This window comes from Topomyia yanbarensis, chromosome 2 (genome assembly GCF_030247195.1).
Source record: "Topomyia yanbarensis strain Yona2022 chromosome 2, ASM3024719v1, whole genome shotgun sequence".
Taxonomy (NCBI): domain Eukaryota; kingdom Metazoa; phylum Arthropoda; class Insecta; order Diptera; family Culicidae; genus Topomyia; species Topomyia yanbarensis.
In genome coordinates, this window is record NC_080671.1 from 42,254,964 (window position 1) to 42,277,194 (window position 22,231).

The 22,231-nt window shown below is 34.9% G+C and overlaps 1 protein-coding gene and 1 long non-coding RNA gene across 4 annotated transcripts in view; both read left to right on the forward strand.

Annotated features, from left to right (window-relative positions):
• LOC131683450 (uncharacterized) overlaps window positions 1-20,249 on the forward strand; it is a 136,122-nt gene extending 115,873 nt beyond the window's left edge. Inside the window, exon 3 of the long non-coding RNA XR_009304524.1 lies at window positions 19,922-20,249. This is a non-coding gene — a long non-coding RNA (uncharacterized LOC131683450). The remainder of the gene's footprint in view (window positions 1-19,921) is intronic.
• The window catches only part of LOC131683449 (probable serine/threonine-protein kinase DDB_G0282963), a 709,953-nt gene that overhangs the window by 380,468 nt on the left and 307,254 nt on the right, over window positions 1-22,231 (forward strand). The window lies entirely within an intron of this gene.

Below are 22,231 nucleotides of genomic sequence, written 5' to 3' on the forward strand. Positions count from 1 at the left end.
ACGGACTTCAGCGAAGTTAGAGAACGACAAATTTTGGAAAAGTTTGCTGAAGACATATAAGCTCTATCTGTCATACTTTTTGTTTTACAACAAATTTAAAATCAAAGGTTGGGGTGTTTCTTAGAAAAACTGTTTTATTCAAATAACTTTTGCAATAGCTTTAAAACTGAAGTAGTCTTCAGACAACTTTAAGGTTGCGAATAATTTGTTTCATGGCACCGCATATCCAACTATTTTTGTTGAAAAGTTATGAGCACTTTTTCTTCAAAAATGGGTTTTTTTCAATAACAATATCACTCATTGGGAAAATAAAAGATAATTTTTTTTGAACTATAAATAAGGTCATAATTCAAGTTATATTTGAGCCAAAATGGCGAAAACAACATTTTTTAAAACTTCATAAAATTGATTTTAAAAAAATCTATTTTTGATATATTAAGTGCTTATATCTTTTGAATAATAGAAGCTAGAGTTTTGATATGTTAGAAGAAAATGTTCGCCTTCAAAAGCACTGGAAAACATCAGAAGGAAAAAAATGAAAGCTGAAAAAGTTATATTAAAAATTTGGTTTTGAATTGCTCCTTTGTAATATGTTTAAATTACTTTCACGATGGACAATCTAAAAAATATAGTTTCGTTTTCTTGATAAAATATTGCACTTTACAATACTTTTCCATTATTTTAAATAATGGGTAGGGTGGTTCTGATTTTTTTTAAATCAGAAAATTAACTTTTTAATGGTTCAAGATATAGCTGCGCTATCTTCCAGAAAATTGAAGAAAATAATACTTTGAAAAACTTTGGCGAATACACTAAAACTCTATGTCGTGTACTTTTCATTTTACAATAAATTTACCAAAAAAGGGTGTTTCTTAAAAAATTGTTTTCTTTGTATAATGTTAAGTGCACCAATCGAAGATTATGCTATTTGGAAAAGTTATATTTGTTATATAAAAGTGCTCATAGCTTTGAAAAGAAAAGTAAGAGTAGTTGGTGTTTTAAAGCACCTAAAATAATCTTCAAATTGTCCAAAGTGTACTTTAGTGTAAAATAAAAACTACAAAAGTTAATGTAAATAAAACCGTTTTTTAAGGAACTCCCTAAAGCTTACATTTGGATTTCTTGTGCAATGGAAACTATAAAAGCTAGAGATTGCATGTTTTCAGAAAATTTGTCTAAAATGTGTTGCTCTACAATTTCAATATTAAATAATGCTAAAATTACAACGACCCTAGATTCTGTTTAAACAAAAAGAAGGGCCTTGCAAAGTACAACAACTTTGCCAAAAATATTACAAGGCTAAGTAATTTAATTTTAGCAAAAAGTTAAAATTCCTGCTAAATTCACATTCTGGACTACTCTGCAATGCGACTATCGAACCCATGAGTAACAACCAACCGCAGCAAAAAAAAACGAAAGAAAAAATAGCGTTACAAGGAACCATAATGTTCAGGGGATCAACACAATAACTGTCAAGTTGAAAGGTTGCATGATCTCAAAGTAGATCGTTTTGCGAAAAAAAAGAGTTTGGGTTTTTCGGAGTTGGAAGTTAGCTAAGCACAGAAGCTCTGGATCACTGACGACTTCAGGAAAACGAACTCTGGCTTTCGGCATTAGAATCATAGGCCTGGGGTATGCAACATTAATTGTTTCCGAAAGAAAAAAAATAGGATTAACTACATCTAACTTAGAAAAGTTGGATTTGAATGTTTCGTATTTCACTCGTCAGTAACTGACACCAACTTGCTGCCTGTTGGACGACAAATTTCGTTTCCCCGTATTCTCGCCAGCGATCTAGAGCTTCTGTGTTTGGCTAACCGAGACATCACTCGGTACCAGCCAGTTGTTTAGGCATTCACACATGTTGTGTTAACTGTTTGGGTTTAGTTTCTAACTGGTGCCAATTTTGTGTTACTTTGGATATATTGTCTAACTGGCAGCAAGTTGGTGTCAGTTATTGACGAGTGGAATACAAAACCTTCAAATCCAACGAATAATTGCATTTGCAATAGTGACAATATTCGTCCATCTGTCAACAAAGTTTGGCCTCTATGGACATAAAATGTCCACAGAGTAAAGGAATACAATACGGTCAATTGCATTCAATGTGCCTGCGCGGATAAAATGAACGTGTTGAAAGTGGTGACATTTTTCAACGTTAGCAGCATTTTCAGCAATTATAGGGTTACCAACTTGGCTGAGAGCAAATTAAGGACTTGTTGAATCTCTACCAAGACAAGTTGGAATTATTTGGTATTCGGACACTTTATTCATTCCATAGTAGCAAATCTAGTTCAGACGGGGATTTGTTTGGAAAATAGACGGGTCAGTGGTGACAGTTTCGTTTTGCTACGATCTATGATTACACACAACTGCACAAGTTGCACGTTGATCTGCACACACCCAGGTTGAAAACTCCTTTCTGCAGGCTCCACTACAAATATTTTATCCGACACAAGAGCTGCAGCAATTTGAAGCGCGCGTTCGGCGAAAAATTTGTCCAGAAACTGATGATCTGGCAAGAAATTTGCAGCTGCGGTCTCAAAACCATGCTTTTTGTCCTTGAGATAGCGATGTGTTTGAAGCTGTTTATGCTTATAAGTATACAAGGGTTTAGAGAAATGTATACTAGCTCTTAAATTCCCAATTATGGTCTGGCTAGATATTGAAAGCTGCCACTACAGCCGGGAGGTACTACAGTGGTACCAAGGATTCACTAAAAATCGGAATGCCTTGCCATGTTATAAGTATTTGGAAGCGATGAGTAGGTCGACAGGATGGATCGCACTAAGGAATCTGACACCTATCTCTTTTCAATGGAACTTTTTTTACGCCAACTTTTTCAAGTTCCCAGAATCTTGTGTAATGTATTTTTCAACTAAGTGCAACTCATTTGTTTTATTTTATATTTTTTGTTTATTTTATCAGTGGGACAGTTATGCGTATAATTTAAACAATGGTATTTTTGCACAGAAAAGTTTTTTAAGAAACTGTAGGATTCTGATTCTGAAAATATATGTTGCAAAGGAATATTTGATGTGAAAAAGCGAAAATGCTTAAAAGTTAACATGGGATAATTGCTCGTAGAACTGAAGTATACTTAGGAGACAGTTTATAGGAGCTGTGACCTAATTGGCAAATTGTTTGGTACGGTGCATATCACTAGATTTGAATTACCATCCAAGTGCCATAACTATATTCCGATTATGTCCCAGACATTACCCACCTATCTTTTACACATGCGAGTGACAAGAATAGTAGAAGAATCGGTAACATCGAGCCATTCATCAAGTAAAGATATGTGACACCTTGTTAGCATTACAATCTCTCAAGTCGTCTTTCAATCACCCGAAATTTTCCGATTTTCAGTTTCAATTCATACACACTGAACTCTATCGGATCATATCTGATCTTTCTGTAGATAACAAATTATCAGAAATGTATTCTCAACAACTCAAAAGAACTGACGTAGAAATATTATGCCTTTATAAATATCTCGTCAGCTCATCCAGGTATGTGATATCATATCTAAAGCAAGCAAATTACATTATTGGCGTCATATTGTTAATTTGAAACTACCGTATCTACATGCCCACTCACAAGGTAAAGATCGACGGTATGATTACCGATTCGAGTTGGTTGTTTCAAGGATGCGTCGCTCCAGTGAACGATGATTTTGATCGGCTATCATATAGGGCAGGACAAAATAATATATTCCTTCAAACCAGCTTTGCGCAAATACGTCTTATTCGACATGGTTCGTTTATTGCGTGTCACGTTTTGCATTAACCCTTTCATGACCAACTTTTTTCTAGTGTATGTAGAGTTTGAAAACTATTTTTATTGCAAAGCAGTGGGGTCAAGAAACACGAAAATCTTTTTTTCATAAAGATAGATGCTTCCCTCACAGTGCTAGAAGCTGCTCAATTTTTACCTTCCAATGCTCTATACAATTCTTCTAGAATATTTACAGTAGTCCACTTGTGTGGAAAACGTAGCCAAAGAGAGTCTAAGTTGATAAGTTTCATCAGTTTTTAGTAATATTGAAACATAACGAAGATATTTGCAAAATTCATTTTTCGTCGTCAACGTAAACTGTCACTGGCAGCACTGCTCCATCGGAATCGAATCAGACGAATTGCAATAACTTCAGTTCTATAGCTGATCCTTGTAACTGTTAAAGCTCAAATGAAAGGCAATAGTTACATTTATTAGCCTTACTTGTTTTTGTGAGCAAATCTTGCCTCAATTAAGAGTTATAGCTGTTAAAAACGTTGTTGTCCTCAAACAACATGGGCATGAATGGGTTAAGTAAATGGGCCATTGTAGAGTTTTCTTTAAAGACGCTCTAAGTACTGTTTTGCAGAAGTACCAAATAGAGCCACGCTACTCATATAAATCATTATGTGCTCAGGAAGACTGGGACTCTGACAATCCCGTTGTGGTTCACCATGTCAACTACAGACACAACTTGGTGTAGAACTGGTTGGGCCTACGTTGGGCATTGGCGACTTCGTGATATTGCGGATCTCTCCGGCACCGAGAATACTTTGAATCTTACGGTACGGCATGGGATTATCTTCTCGATTATAATCGATCTAGCTTACTCCACGATCGTTGCTACAGTTTTAGGGAGGTGGCCTGCTGTACTACCCATGTCTAAATTTCTGTTCCATTTGTGTTGCTATAAAAATTTCTAGACTAGCTATAATCAATAATCTTTAGACAAGCTTTTACAATAATCTAGTTTGAACCTGGAAATTGGAAACTTATCCCGATTTATTTTAAGACTTAACCTCACTTATTTTATAAAGCAAATCGAGATTTTAACCCCCCTTTAAGGTTGACGCCTTTGGCGGAGGTCAACCCGACCAACCGCACGTTACTTGAAATATTTAAGAAAGAATATATAACAAAATCAAAAGAACCGTAAACACATCAAGAAGAATTCCTCGCTGGTGTGGACAATGAATCTCAAACGATAAATATGCGTTCAATCCGCCCTACTCCATAATTCCTCACTTTTGTTCATAGTACTAATCAGCTCAAACAACGGTACTTAATTATAAGGTCAGATTATCACGCGTTAACTATTACAGTAATACTAAGCTATAGCTTAATTAGCGGATGCAAACCTTCAAATGTATTGTGAGCTGTCTAATTTTTTGTTTGTTTATTTGACACGGCTCATCGCGTTAGCATAACTGAGCCGTGGAACTTATGTTTTTACAAAATGATAAAAAATTTAGGAAAGAAAATAACATTTCACGACCCGTTGTTGGGTTTTATTGACACAGTTTTCTGCTGCGTGTTGAAATCTTCTTACTTGGTGGTGAAGCTGCGTTGTTCGGTGCACTGCACTGTGAATTAATCAGTCTGGCTTCTCTCACGTTATCGTTCGCATCCATTTCGTCATCGGTATTGCTTTGTTGTTGTTCCCGGTCGATTGTTCTCGTTTGTTTCTTGTTCTTATTGATATTGAGCAATTGTGAATTCGTCCTTTTCGGTGTTCGCTTCTTCGTTGGTGGTAGGTACTGGTTGTTGGTTTGGAGATATTGGGCATAGCTGTTGTTGAGCGAATATTTGCTCCTGTCAGATCCGTGGATATTGGGTTTGCAGCCGTTTGTATTTTAGCATATGATGATTGCGTGCTGTTTTTGAATGTGGTGTGTGAACTTTCTTAGCTGACCATTACAGAATTGGCACGTAGGGATCTGTCCTGGGTGTGTGATTAGCTTTTTTGATTAAAAGTCCCATTTTCGGTTGTTTTGCATATAATGGTCACGTATGAAGGCATTGGTTTAGTCGGACGCATTCTCACTACATGAACATCATTTGAAGAAGTTCCTCCAAGTATGAGCTGTGACGTTATTTTTGAATCACAATGTTAGCGGTGCGCGGGGATAAGTCGTGTAGGCGAACTTCTATGGAGTCTTTGTCAATATACACAGGAATGCTGATTTTAACGTTGCCGCATTCAGCGGTGTGCTGAATATTGTTTCGCGAAACGAATTACTCCGCTTGGGTAATGTCCTTGAACATAATTAGCACCGGATGTGAAATATAATGCAGTGGAAGGGTGTTAACTCCTGCGAGCTTGAGCTTCATCTACACTTGTAATAATTGCTCCCCTTCTCGAATAGCTGGTCTTACAGGACATTTTGAAAAGTCAATAGCAACACAGTTAGTCCGAAGTGGGGCTTGCTTTTGCTGTGTGTCGATTCTCATTTTATATACCTGGGTTGAACAGGGTATACTGGAAGAAAAATCATTTCTATTAAATGTGACATTCCATTTAGTCGTTCAAAAAGTTTTGTTTAAATTCATGCTAAAGTACTGTGCTATATTTCTTCCTAAGGAGAAAAATTTGGACAGAAGCAAATTTTAATCCATTAAAGAGAAAATTTAGTAAAACCGTATTTGCGTGTGAAGGCCACAACACCTGAGGAATTCCACGAAGATCCGTCCGAAATCTTTAAAATCGTGACCGACCATCTTAGATTCCAATGAAACTTTACACGTTTCACCGTCATGCAAGACTAAATATTTTCCACAGGTAATAAGATTATTTTGACTCAAGAGCAACTTTTCAAAAGGGCGTAAACGTTTCTACGTGTACGAATTTCAAAAATTTTTTGTTCGATTACTGTATTTTATACAGCAAAACTATCTGAGAACGAGTTATAGGGAATGAATACTTCTGTCTGAAAAAAAATATACACTGAAAAAAATGTGTCATTTTTCAAAAAAAAACAAAAATTTATGATAAAAATTTAAATTGCGAAAAAACCCATTTTTTTAATTTTTTTATATTTTGTTACTAAAAACCTAAAGAGAAAAGAAATATTTTGAATGTAATTGAATGATGGAGAAAAAATCGGTAAAAAAGTTTTCCTAACAATAACTTCGTACATGTTTTTAAATTTCATACTAATAGATATACAAAATTGTAATTCTATTACAGAATATAATTCTAAGCACCATTTAAAATCAAAATGCATTTAACAAAAATCTTCCAAAATGCGATAGTTTTCGAGATATTTGAAATTTTGCTCCTTCAAAAACAATTAATTTGTGTAATTATGCTCTTTTTAAAAGTTATTCGCGTTACCCCATCAAAAATGTCAAAAATTTAATGTTTATCGTTTTAAAGACGTAAAAGCAACCTTTTTAGTGTATTTGGATCCTGGAGAAGCTTTCAATAAAAAAGTTTTCCTAACAACAACTTTTGACATTTTTTATAATTCTTACTATTTGCAGTTAAAAATACAATTTTCTTTTTGAATATGATTCTAAACGCCATTTAAATCGAAATGCTCTTAATAAAAATTTTCTAAAATGTAGTAGTTCTCGAGATATTTTAACTTTTGTTTTAACAACACAATTATTTTGTTTTATTACGACCTTTTCATAAGTTGGTCGCGTTTCTCCATCAACAATAATAGGTTTTTCAAAAGGCCCGTAAACTTTCCTGCAACATTCTTTTTGACATCAAGGCGATATTGTGAAACATTTTAAAGTTACATGAAAACAACCAACATATGATTCAGCAATATAGTTTAATCAACAGACCCTATGGTTGAAATATATTTTGGTTGCTTTCATGTAACTTTCAAATGGTTTACAATATCGCCTTGATGTCAAAGAGAAAATTGCACGAAAGTTTACGGGCTTTTGAAAAACCTATTATTGTTGATGGATAAACGCGACTAACTTATGAAAAGGTCGTAATAAAACAAAATAATTGTGTTGTTAAAACAAAAGTTAAAATATCTCGAGAACTACTACATTTTAGAAAATTTTTGTTAAGAGCATTTCGACGCTCAGTCCACATCAACTCGTTAGATTTTTCGGATCCATTGCTATCCCACGTAACAAGCGGAATTACAACCCTATTCCAACCATCTGAAACTCTCACATCCATACGCAATTACTTGGCCCCGCTCTCGGACTCCGCACAAGTACCAGCAGGGGCGCGGAACGCTCGCCTAATCTCACGTCTTTTTATGGAGATTTTAAATCTATGAATCCATCGTCATCACAGTGTGCGCGGCCATTGATATTTTTAGGACACACCATCATCTACGCCGGCCGCCGTCGCCGCTATCCACAAACCTCCACCTTGCCCTCCGCCGACCTATGTACCTATCTATTGCTACTACTATACCATCAGCAATCACATTCGAGACCCGAGCAGCAGATTCGCTTATATGGCGATATTTTAAAAGCTCTGCTGTGCTATCCTCGTCGATGCCGGGGAGCACACTTGGTCGTTTGTTCAGGGTAGAGCGGCAGAGTAGACGTGATAATAGCGAGCAGATAGCACGCAGCTCTCGTTGCTGGAGGGTAAGTTTAATGAGTCGGCTGCCTTCGCTCCCATCATCATCACCACCACCACCATCGTCATCATCAACGGCCGCAGTCGCCGCCGGGCTAGGTACCGCATGGATTGCTCATCGCTCAGAAAGTGCCGTCACTTTGGATGATTCTATTTTAGGGTAGGGGGCGAGTACTTGAGGTCTGAAAAGAAGAAATACAGAGGCTTTTCAATTGAAGAGGATGGAAAATCATTTGCATCACAAAATTGACAAATTTTCGAGTACCTACAGCTGTAGATACAATACCATCTGGGATCATCACCACAACAGAATGAACCACCCAAAATGTTTGGGTTGGCCTTTGAGTTTCGTTGTAAGACGGAACAAAGTATGTACCTTGTCGGAGATACATTGTAGGGCCGCGCTCCTAGGTACGTTCAAGTTCTGAATGATAGCGGCAGCTGAGCAGACGTCCGTTCCCTTGACGAAGATTAAGTAATCTAATTATGGGCGATACAGATTTCAATTTGTTCCCTGTCACAGGTCCCAACCGTAGTAGGGTACCGTGAAGTGTGACATTTTGTACGTGCGAAGTAGTGCATACTGAAATCTAGGAGACACGAAGAGTCTAATTTCGGCGGTTGTCGTCTGTCAGTCCATCTGCTGTCGCCTTCGCCGTTGTCGTCTTCGTCGTTCCCATTCATCGTTGTCTCGATATCCAAAAGAAGTGCGGATAAAGGTAAAAAATTAACTCTGAGCAATGTGGTTCAGGTGGCTATTGAATATCGGGATTGTGGGTCCCTATCGTCGAATTATAATATAAAGGATACTCGTTGTCATCCTCCTTCGAACAAATTTAGCAAAAAATTTTGCTTTTTTCCTTAGCGGAGAATAATTTAGGTACAAACTGTTTTTTTTCTTCATTAAGGAGAAAATTGTTTAAAACCATCTCTGCGCGTGAAGAGCACAAAACTTATAACTAAATTTGTTATGGAATTTGCGTTTCGACTTCGTCTCATCAGAATCCGACACTAACTTAGTGACACTACTAAGTTAGCGCCAGATTAACGCTAGCTCCAAAAGAACGAAAACAAGATTTGTGTTTTTGAGCAAACCCCTAGTCCTGCGCGATGTCCTGCAGAAAAAGAAATTCGTATTATCCTGACGAAAATTAATGAAATCGAAACTTGGTTTAGCTTAGGCCATATGCATTATCCTTAGTGGAGACAAATTTAGGTAAAAACTATTTTCCTCTGTTAAGAGCAAAATTGTCCTCATCAGCTTAATAAGAACTACTTTTCTTGCGGGACATCACACAGGACTAGGGGTTTGCTCAGAAACACGAAACGTGTTTAGTTTTTTTTTGCAGCTAGCGTCAATTCAGCGCTAGCTTAGTCCTGTCACTAAGTTAGTGTCGGATTCTGATGAGATGAAATCGAAATGCAAATTCCGTAACTAATTTAAATTTGAGCTGCTCGAAATACAGGAAACACAAATATTGAATTGCAATTTACTGTGCTATAGCCAACCTTGTCTAAATCAAGGAAAATCAAGACCATACTTCACCGAAATTGTACCAAACTCCCACAGTCGAATAAACAATCATATAACCCAACCATCGGTCGCCATACAATTTGTTGTGATTGAAGAACGATTACGCCGACATTACGAGAGTCAACAAAAGGTGGGCGACATCGAGTTGAGTGAAGAATCGCTAATAAGGCGCTTTGGAAAGAAAAACAACCCGGCCCGCACCGCTGCAGAAGGTGTGACCTGCTAGATTGAAACATTAAAAACAGAAATTAATATTTATTTATGTACATACATATGCCAAGACGCTTTGAGCTACCATCAGCAGTAGTCTGCTGCTGAACTTTGCGCTGCCGCAATCGATTCAATTTGGCTATGATGTATTGTTACCACCATCCACCACCTTCCCTTCGCTCTAGACCGATTTGTGTTGGCCTTCCCTCGACCGCCTCAACACGCCAACCAATCCGACACATTTCGACGGAAACACGCATTCGATTCCCGACCTGATAAATGAGTTGTTGTTTTCGCTAGCCATCATTGCCATCGATTGGCGGGTGGGTAATGTTATTTTTTTAGCCAACCCGGAACACAACAACGGCTAGAGCAATCGCCGCCACCACCGACGGGTTCGATTTATTACGACAGACAGATCGATGGCGGTGATCCCTTAATACACTGACGGCGGTGGTGGTGGCTTGGTATCCTGCGAGGGGGAAGGCAATAAATGTTGCGTTTAATGCGATATTTTCGGGTATAGACTGCTGCACTATGAATGTGGATCGGCGGGAGTCTCGTGCTGGAGAGGAGGCTACTGTTTTCCTTCGTTTCCTTTCGCCGCCTGACTACCAGCACCAGCAGCAGCACCCAGTTCACATATTTGGGTTCATTTGTTTGGTTTGCGACAAATTGTTAATATGGTGTTGATGTTGTGGTGAGAGTGGCTATATGTCATTGTGGTTTAGGGGGAAAATTGTTGGGGGGAAATTTGTCGATCGGTGCAGGTCAGTTCGTGTTGCGTTTTGGGCAGTATCGGTGGCAAATAAATATCGAGAGTTTTTTATGCCTAATAAATAGTTGGGTTTCGGTTGAATGAATGTTATACAATATCGGAATGATTTGGATGTTTTGTGAGCTTTTTAGTAGACAGATAAACTAAAATGACACACACCATGAAACCTATAAATTTACATCATTTGACAAAACATGGTAATCGAACTTTGTAATGTTTCAAATTCTTTGAAAGAATAAAACCAATAGCACCTCGTAATGCCTTCAAAGTTGAACAAATAACTTACTGACTAAACGTGAAATGTCGTTGATAGATGGTACTATTAGCAATAGTTCTAGTGTACTTCCCTGGGTAACAGACAGGACCAGTGCAATGTTAGTCGTAAATCAATTAATATGCAAGTTAGTAACGAATCTTTCAAGCAGTATCAGTTAGAATAACCTAAAACCTTGACCAATATCTATGGGAAATCTTTAACTAGCGGAGGGCTGCTTAATTCTTCTGATGAGAGAGTATAAACAAAGAAACATCTCCGAATGAATTATACCATCCAAATCAATGGTTTAGCTGCTATTAATTTCTGACACGATAACGATTTTTGTTGAAATAGAATGTAAAATATCTTGGAAACGAGTATTTTCGATTGTAAAAAAATGGCACTCAAAAACAGAAAGTATTAGTCTTTAAAGTCAATGTCCATACAATAATGCAAAATTTGAACAACATTTTCCTAAATGTTCATTGCAAAATATTGAAAATTGACCGAATGACAGTGAATCTTCAGGCACCTAAAAAATCGGCGTGCAATCAAAATCTACTGAACCAAACGTTCAGAAATTTTGCCCAGTTCTTCTTCACTTCATTGTCCAGGTTGCTACGGAAGCTTTTCACAAAAATTTTATTATTTATACAATTGCATGTTAACCGATACTTTTTTTTATAGCAAAAATCAAACTTTTGGTTTCAAAGTGGGAAGAAAATTTAAAAAGTGTAACAAAAAATAAAACTTACCTGGGGAATAATGTTTCGACGAGGCGCCTTTGGAGCAGGGATGCCACATTGAAATCTGTGTTTCGGCCAAAAAAAATCTTTTTGCCATCTGTAATGTCTAAAACAGACAAAAAATCTGTGCAAAATTCCCAAAAAATCTGAAAAATCCTAATAATTCCAAAAATCTGTGGAAATTTCTGAAATTTTCTTCAAAATTCCAAAAATCTGTAATCTGTAAAAAAGGATCTGTGATCAAAAATGGTGGAAAATATCTGTGATATTACAGAAAAATCTGTGATTATGGTAACCCTGCTCTGAAGAATCACTGTAAATCGCTCAATTTTAATATTTTGCAATGATATTTTGAGAAAATACTGTTCATATTATTATGAACATTATTATGGCACTATTATATGGACTTTGCGAAACTTACTAACCATCTCTGTATCGGCTCAGAATTTTTTTCAAAAAAAATGTTTTTTAGGAATAATCTTATCTTATTATAATCCTCCCCTTAATGATCCTATTGTTAAATCTATAATTCTTTAATTTTTCTAGGAAAAGAAACCCGGTTCCTGATAACCCTAAATACCAAATGTGTTATTTGAAATCTACAATAAAAAAATGTGGCTAAGGTTGTCTCTCCAATACTATTTAGGCGCAGTACTTGCGGGAGAAATGCGCATTGTTATTTTTTTTTATTCATTTCGTTTATTTGATAGGCACAAATGCGTTAGCTTGGCGGTGCCAAATTCTTTTGTTTTTACATTTTGGATATTTTAAAACTAGGAGGTTACAATGTTGAAATATTTTTTTTAAAAAAGAAAAATTTTACAGCTATCTTAAGACTAGAAATAAGATTCTATATACAAGAGAGGGGGCAAAAGATTTTTTTTTATGAAAAAATTTTAAAACAAAGAATTCAATAGTAATAATTTTTAGGAAATATTTACAGTTATCTTAAAACTAACAATATAGTTTGGTACACAAAAGGGGGAACAAATATTTATGAGAAAATTCGCAGGTGTTTTAAGACTAGGGATACAATTCTATTTACAAGATGGGGGACAATAGTTTTAACAAAGAGGTAAAATTACAACTATCTTAAAACTAGGAATACAGAATACAAATTTGAACTTTTTTAGCGGAGACTTATGCTTGGTCAAGATATTCAGAGGGGGGCTGTAGAGGCAGTTGTATCAAGGACAGGGGAGAGAAAGCGTAGATGGTGACCGGGAGAGAAGAGCAAAACTTGCAACTTTCGCTCAAACGGGAGATCAGCGAAAGATTACCGCCTCAGTCTAGTAGGTCGGATTGGCGGATGGTATTCTTCGGACCCGCGGGGAATCCTTCAAAAGTCATCGGACCTTGAGTCGCTCTCGCTTCAGTTTCCGTAGTGGTAAGTGCGACGGCGGTTACATAGTTGCAGTCTGGAGCTGATCGGTCCCACAAGGCAGGAGAAAGCTTCTAAAACGAGAAATAAAAAGAGAGGGGCTAAATTGGGATATTTGTCGTTTTTATGAAAGTATAAATAAGGGACATATAGGGGAAATCACGATTTGCCAGTATATCTCGGACTGGGACATTGGGTGGTCTACCTCGGGCCCGAAGGGAATCCTTTAACTGAGACCTGGCGTCCAAGTATCCGGCGCATACCCAGACAACGTGCTCGATGTCGTGATAGCCCTCGTCACAAGCGCACAGACTACTCTCCGCAAGCCCAATACGCCGCAAATGCGCATCCAAGGTGTAGTGGTTGGACATAAGTCGGGACATTACACGAATAAAATCCCGACCCACACCCATCCCCCTGAACCAAGGCTTCGTTGATACCTTTGGGATAATGGAATGTAGCCATCGTCCAAGTTCACCATTGCTCCACGAGGTATGCGCATTGTTATGTCATAGTTGATTGCCGTCAATGTGGGTGGCGTAAACTGAAAATTTCTATTGCAAAGCGATGATATTGTCAGAGGAATCTATCCCAAAAATACTCGATTCTTTTGTTTACAATTTAATTACTTATCACTGTTCATTTGATTTTTCTTATTCATTTGGAAATGAAAATAAATGACTTCCGAAATAAATAAAATACTATAGTCAGTTTCGTAATGGTTCCTGTATTTTAATACCCGCAAAGTTTCTACTGCATTGATTTTGTTTGCTATTTTCAGCAAATTTAAGACTAAGAGTCACGCAAGATATGAATAATGATTGCGTGATCGTTTCTAGGTCAGAATTTGTGAAGATTCTTTTGCCGGCGCTCGTGGCAAAACATGGCGATGAGTTATGCTCTCTCACCGACCATGCGGTAGATTCGCGTAGAACGTTCCTTTCGATTATGCCCATAAAAGCCTACCTTGCATTATTTTTACTCGTTTTGTTCATACAAATTTAGTTAAATAATTGAATTCGTTTCATTGAATGAAGTGTTTAATTTCAATCTCTCTTTTCATTCAATTCGTTTCATTTACTTTTTACTCTATTTTCTTATTATACATTTATTTGGTTCTGTATAACTTATTTGAATCTTATTCATCTTTTTCGTTTAGTCCTTTTTTAATGTTATTTTGTTTTGTTTATTTCATTGATTTTATGCAGCTCATTTATTTTGCATATTTCATTTATTTTATTTGACTTATTATATTCATTTATGTATCTTAGTTATGTTATTGCAATGATTTTATTGATTTTATTCAGTGGCTATGTGATATTGCGGTTTTGTTTATTTAATTTCTTCTATTTATGTTGTTTATTTGATTTATTTCAATTATTTTACTCTTTTTATGTCATAGATTTCTATTTGATTTTTTTTACTTATTTTTATTGGTATTATTTTTTTAATTGTATATATTTTATTTATTGCATTTTCCTCGCTTATTTATTTATTTTTCTGATTTTCTAGAGTTATCAATATTCCTAAATTTATTTTGTTTTCATTAATTTTATCTATTCTATTTATTCAATATAGCTTCAATTGAGAGAAAAGGTTTATTCTGTGTGTGTATGTTGTTAATTTCATTTATTGTTTATATTCCCTGCATGATTCATTTGGTTACTTTGCTCGTTTAATTTATTTAATTTTATGCCTTTTATTTATTTTATTCATTTCATTTTTTTGCTCTTATTTTTTTATCAAAATGATTTATTTTATGTATTTTTTTATATAATTGATTTCAATGGTTACTTTTTCTTTTTTTGTTCATTTTATCTAGCACACTCAGGTTTTTTACGCGGGGGATACAGGCCGCGTAAATGAAAACCGCGTAAATTTCAAAATCCGCGTAAATGAAAACCGCGTAAATGAAAACCGCGTAAAATTAAAAATACGCGTGAAAAAATACCACGCAAAAATACGCGTAAAAACCTGAGTGTATATTTTTTAATTCAGTTTATTAAATTTGTTTATTTTTCACATTTTATGTTTTTCGTTACATCAATTTATTTAAAAAAATTTCAATATTTTTTTTGCATTTGTTTGTCTTTTTTTCTATTTCTTTATTTTATTAAATTATTTGATTTATTTTGTTAATTTAATCAATTTTGTTTATTACGTGCATTTCATGTGTATTATTCATTTTATTAGTGTTATACAATTCGTATATCTCCTTTATTATAATATTACAGCGAATAACGTTTTAATAGATTTATATAAAAATTTATCTATCTATTTATGATTTTATTTATTCGATATATTTTATTTGTTGTTTTTTTTGCATTAATTTTTGTTGTTAGGTGTTTTATTTTTTGTTGATTTTGCTCATTTTATTTTTTATTTCTATTGTTTATTTGACTATTTTTATTTGTTATACTCATTTGATCAATTTTGCTTATTTTATTTTGTTTTTCATTACATTTGTTTTATTGTATTTATTTTCTTTTACTAGATTAAGCAATATCTCAAACTCTGTGTGCGGGGCTTGCTAACCAGCCATTTAAGTTGCGTTAATCAATTTTGTTAATTTCATTCGTTTTATTGTTCTGAATATATTATTCATTTTATTTGTTTAACGTACTTCAAATTTTTCAAGCAAAACTTTTTGAGCGACTTAGTAGAATGTCACAAATAACTCTCTAACGAACGAAATCCGTCTTAAAGCGGACCGTACACGAGCAGAAATTTTCACAATTAACCAATTAATGATCAATTTGGTGTGGAAGGGTTGTTGAAAATGTTGATGTCACAGAATTTAAATGGGGTTGATGCACTGAAGTAGTCGGTCAATATTTTATTGACAAAATTCTTGTCTGGTGTAGGGTCCGCTTAAGATGGTTAATTCATTTACTCTATTTTTTATTTTGCTCGTTATTTTTATTTAATGAGTTTCGTGCATTTGATTATTTCCGTGGTTGTCATTTTATTTACTTCAATCATTTTTTTCCTTGTTTTGTTCATTTTATTTATTTCATTAATTATTTTAGTTTTTTACTGGTTTCCCCTAATTGGTTTTTATTTGACAATCAGTCGCCTCTATTTTCAGTTTAGCAATGTTTCTAACTCTATGTCAAGGATATGAATTAAACTTAGAGATAGCTGTGTACAAATCAGTTTTCCAAATATTTTATGAATTTTATAATCACTTTTCTTTTTGTTCATTTAATTTTTTTTTAATAATTTTATTTAGAGTTTTTTTTTTCATTCATTAACTTATGCATTTTATTTATGTTACTTATTTTGTTAATATTAATATTTTATCATGTCAATATGAGCCTGCCTAGTCCTAGTTTTCCGTTTTAAATCTATAACTGATTCGCTCTAGTTTACCTATCCGTCTTTCAATTCCATTGCTTTCGTTTCTCTTGGTCTTAAATTTACCAAAAATAACCAATAAAGTCGATACAATATTGTATTAATTGTAATTAATATTGTATTAATTGTATTATTATTAATATTGTCAATATTTTATGTATTTTTAGTTCCATTGAAATTCACTTTGGTTTGTTGGTTATTCTCATCGTTTCGAACTTTTTGTTTGGCTTTGTATAATTTTTTTATCTCGTCTAATTCTATTAATTTTACTCAAATGGTTCGTTATATTGTTTTATTACTTTTTTGTACTTTAATAATCTAATTTTGTTTCATTCATTGTATTCCTTTCTCTCATATTCCTCAAATTGTCATTTTGTTTATCTAATACTATTATTAAAACATAAATATGAGTTGAGTCTTTTCTACAATTTTGATTTCTGCTAGTTTATAGTCACATTTTCTTTTTTACTGTTTACTAAGTAGGAAAAGTTATGAAAAATCAGAGCCATAGTAGCAAGGATATGAAATAAAGTAATCGGAAAACTAGCAGTAGCAGAGTCATTAGAAACGAGCTTAAAATCTTTTGTCTACTGCTGCTAGGAGTCGAGCTTAAGCAGAGCTACTACGAATCGCTTATGTCTAAAAGCATGTCTCAAGGTTTATTTTGCTTATTTTATTTATTTATTTAGTTATTAGTATATTTATTTTGTTAGTTTTATTTATTTTTAAATTATTTTGCTTGCTTTTTATTTATGTTGTTTATTTTATGCATGCTATGCATTCAATTTATTTTATTGATTTTATTGAGTCTATTACATTTTTCTTTTTATTTATCTTATTTAATTTTCAATCATGCATTTTACTTATTTAATTTTTTAGTCGCTTCATGCATTTTTAATTTCTCTTTATTTTTTGTTCTATTTATTTTATTTCTTAGTTTATGTAATTTAATGGACTTTCGACTGGAATATTGATATCTAGAATTTTAAACGATTTTTTGCAATCTTTAGTGGATTAAATCAACTCGTTTGTTTTCAGATCCCAACGTTTTGGTGCCTTGTTAGCGCCTTCTTCAGGGAGAAAAAAATTGATTATCGTTCCTCGTTAATATCACTAATGTGGATTAGTAGAATAACGAGGAACAAACAAACAAGTTGTTTAAATCCACTAAGGACTTCAAAAAGCCGTTTAAATTCTAGATTTAGTAATTAAATTTCATTTTTTGCTCATTCGTCTTTGTCTAAAGCTCGAAATATCCGTAACCTTGCCAGCATGACTTGCTATCCGAACTCAATTGCGTTATTTACATGTCAATCGTCCTACTAATTACGCTGTGACCGTGCCTTTTAATAAATTGTATTGCTGAATTAATTTTGTTCATTTTATTCAAATTTTCATTTTATTCGTTTCATTATTTTATTTCTTTTATCGTTTTACCTATATTATCCATTTGTTTCGTTTAAAAATTTTATATGTCCGAGATTAAGAATTGAGCCCGTTTTTCGTTTGTAAGGATAATTGTGCCTTGCCTCGCGTCGTGTTTTCGTTTGCGTCTGAAGACTTTTCTATGTTCCAAGTTCGGAAAAAATAGAAAAAATTAAGGAATAATAAGTGTAGTAGTTTTAAACTTAGTGACCCTCATGTAAGCTTGTGTTGAGAGGCGAGTGGATGTTATCTGACATCACTGTAAGAAAAAGAATGCACCGTATTTTTTAATTTGGTATATTTGGTTGACGCCGATGTCTTTCGGTACTTGACAGGTTTTGGTGTTTTCTCTCTTGATGGTGGAGAGAACATTTGCTTTCGTTATATTGTAAACTATAGACTCTCGATCGTCGGTAACACTGAACCAACCTACTAAACTACAATAAATACAAGTCTGGGCAGCCGACTGTCGGATGTATTGCTCGACTTTGTTGGATTTTTTAAAGTTTGACAATCTATTCTATTCTATTCCATAATTTTTCAGATATATGCGGAATCCCCAACCTTGTGAGAGCAATATTTTAAATGAGAAGAAAAATAAAAATTTAATAGCTTTGGATTACAACTATTAGTATCAATGATGCCACGGTCAATGAACTATATTCCTACATCTCCAACCAAAACAAATGCTCTGGAGCGCAAATGCATCTGATTTTTTCGGTATAGAACTCTCAGCGAAACGTTCTCAAATGTTTCGATAGTGTCCAACCGCACTCATACTTGCACAATACAATATCAAAATTCATAGCTACTTAGAACAGTAGTAATTTGAATTACACATACCACTATCTCTATGAGGTTATTACTGTTGCAATAATTAGAAGTTTATATAGCTCATTTGAAGAGCTAGTAGTTATAGGTCGTAATGACTCATGGGGTAAAGATGCGTTTTGGGCGAGTAGATGTTCGAAATTAATTGATTGAAGTACAATATAAAAAGCATCGACCCGAGGCGACTTCCTTGTGGTTAAATTAGTTATGGAATTTACGTTTCGACTTCGCCTCATTAGAATCCAAAACTAACTTAGTGAATGGCTAAGAAGCTAGCGTCGGATTGACGTTGGTTCCAAAAACGGAAACACTATTTGTTTTACTGAGCAAACCCACAGTCCTGCGTGATTTCCTGCAAGAAAAAGAGTTGTGATTAAGCTGATGAGAAGTAATGAAATCGGAACTCGGTTCGGCTTAGCGGGCCAGTGCAATATGCACTTTGCTACATTTCTCCTTAGTGAAGAAAAATTTAGATAAAAATTAATTGTCTCTACTTTTTCCTTGTGGTTGTTAACTCAAACTAAAATCAAGCGACCATATGGTAAGAACGAAATAAATTTACGAGAAAATCGCATCTGGATTAAGTCTTTCCCACATTTATATTATCTAGTGATATCGTTATAAATGATTAATGAAATCGAAATAGAGATTACCCCAAAAACATTTAGGCTATATAAATGTTTACAGAATTAGTTATTCGCTTCCGTTTTGGACAGAAAATCTACAACTTTCGAGTATTCATTTCGTAGCATTGTTCTAAAATTGTTTGATATACCACCGTAAGTTTTCTAGGTAAATTAGTTTAAACGTATCTATTTTAGCTAGAGTTTAATTTTCATATAGCAGCACGTTGGCCTCGTTTACAACCTGGGTCACTCAAAGTACAACACAATCAGTCTCCTTGCAACGTGATACAATACAATGTCCTACTAAATAAATTCAAACTGCACATAATCTGCCAGGAATTTGTCGTCTCGTTCATTTGCATAACAATTCCAGTTCCCCGGAACGACCATTATCAAGTTAGCTAATATCATCTTCTCTTTTCCCTTATCTCGATTCCAGGTAAGTGTCAGCAGTAATCTCATGCAACACCCATAGTTACGAGGGCATCAGTCGGTAGTGTTGGACAGCTAAACCCAAGCTATCACCTTGTCGCACCGCATTCATTGTCCGTTGCGCATCTAAACTATCCGACGACTACATACACGCGAGTACCACCTCAGCTATAAACCGAGGGAAATATGTACCTGGTTGCTGGCGGCACTGTGGGCATTACACAAAACAATAGCTCTCCTCCGAAAGCAGCCAACCGCATGTGTATTCAACGAATGCAACCAACCGCTGAGATGAGCAAGTGATGATAAGGACTCTGCTGTAACCAGCCAGTGCCACGTAAGGAAATGAAGTTACGTATATGTGTTTCCTCATCTATCCGAATCGGTCCAAGACAGCCGCCCTTTATCGCACTATACGATGTGGCAATGAGGGAGGGAGTGTCTGAGGAATAATAGTTGAAGTTTGTGGCAGTTTTATTTAAAATTGTTTCAAACAAAGCTTTAGATCGGATGAGATGATTTTTTTTCATACGCAAAAGTAAATAAAAATTCGAAAAAAATCCCCGAAATAAGCTTGGGATTTACGAAATTTAAAAATGTACGTTTCGACTTTGTCTCATCAGTATCTGACAGTCGACTTCTGTGCTTACGGGACATCATCCGTAGCCAGTCGTTTGCCAGTTGTGTTCCTTTTAGATTTGTGTCATCAAAGTCGATTGCCAGACAGGTAGTTTACACTCCAAGCGCAAAATTGTTTTCATATAAATTTGTACTCAGGGAGACATCAATCAAAACACATCTATATGTACTGATAAAGTAGATTGCATCATATTGATTAGTCAAAGACGAAACGATAATCCAACTATCTCCAGTTATAGGTATTATACTCTTCTGTACATACGGTTTTCAACTATTCAGCGAGAAAAACAGCGCACTGTTTACAGGAAACTCTCTTTAGTGATATTACAATATTATCTGCTTCATTATAATACACGCTCTCCTCCTAATACTCTCCCGGCCTTGGTGTCGTCGATTCAGTATTCATAAAGTGAGCAATTCAATAATTTATGTGTCATACTCTTATTAGTACATACACTTACCAACATCAGTACCATGGCAATTTATCTGCATTGGGATGTGGCAAGCACAATCATCTACAATGTTACCAGACGGCTTGACTGGAGCAAACTATCCCCTTGTCTAGTGCCATGTACCTACATATAATCCGATTACAATGAAGATGCTTCCTTGAAGGCGCCAACTGGTTTTTTTCTACTCGGTCCAGGTCCGATAAAATATGATGCCAAACCGGGTGGAGATCGAGTCCGGTAGAGTAGTCGTTAGTATCGGGTTGGCGGTGGAGATGTTTTATTATCATTCTGTTCCGCATTTTTCAGCCGGAAGAAGCTAAATTAATATCAGATAGAATTGATATTTGGGCGTTTGAATATCATTGCTGTATGAGTAATTGAGATTCTGTTGACCTAGAAAAATTTGGACGTCGCGAAACAGTTGTGAAGAATTTTTCATTCATTCGGGATAATTCATCGTTTTAAATGGAGAATCACAGCTAACTTATGAAAACGGCTTTTTATGATTTTTGAAAGATTCAATTTTATCGAAACTGTATTCATTATATGTAGAAAACGGCTACATCTAGATAGTCATGTTTTATCTTACAATGGGCATTTTTATTGTAAAATATTTGAAAAACCAGTATTTATGAAAAGTTGAATTTAAATGTTTGTGTTCCACTCGTCAGTAACTGACACCAACTTGCTGCCAGTTAGACGATATATCCAAACTAAAACCAAAATTGGCGCCAGTTAGACAGTAAAACTAAACAGTTTATGACTGTAATTTACTTATTTTCACGAAATTTCAAAAATAAACAAACCCTTCTTCGTCCAATATTTATCTTTGTTGAGAATTGAACGCTCTGAATTTGACAGAAGAATCGTACGATGGAGCGAATTCGACAAATTAATTTCAATTTTTTGAAAAATTTGTTCAATTTTTTCAGTGTGTATTTTTAAAGTTTTATTTCTCTCTATAGCTGCGTTTCATCCACGACTTCAATGCAAACAAATTTGAATATAAGATTATTTTTGGAAAACGTGTCGAAAAATAGCTTTGTCTTGGGTTAAGTACGTCTCTGGACCTGCGAAAAATATTTTATGTTCTTCAGGTTCAAATTGGTTCAATCCCAAACAGTCTTCGCATATGCACATCGCACACAAGGTCCGCTCTGGTTCTGTGCTCATATTAAACTCACACTTCGTGTACGAACTCAAACACGCTATTTCGTACCTAAACA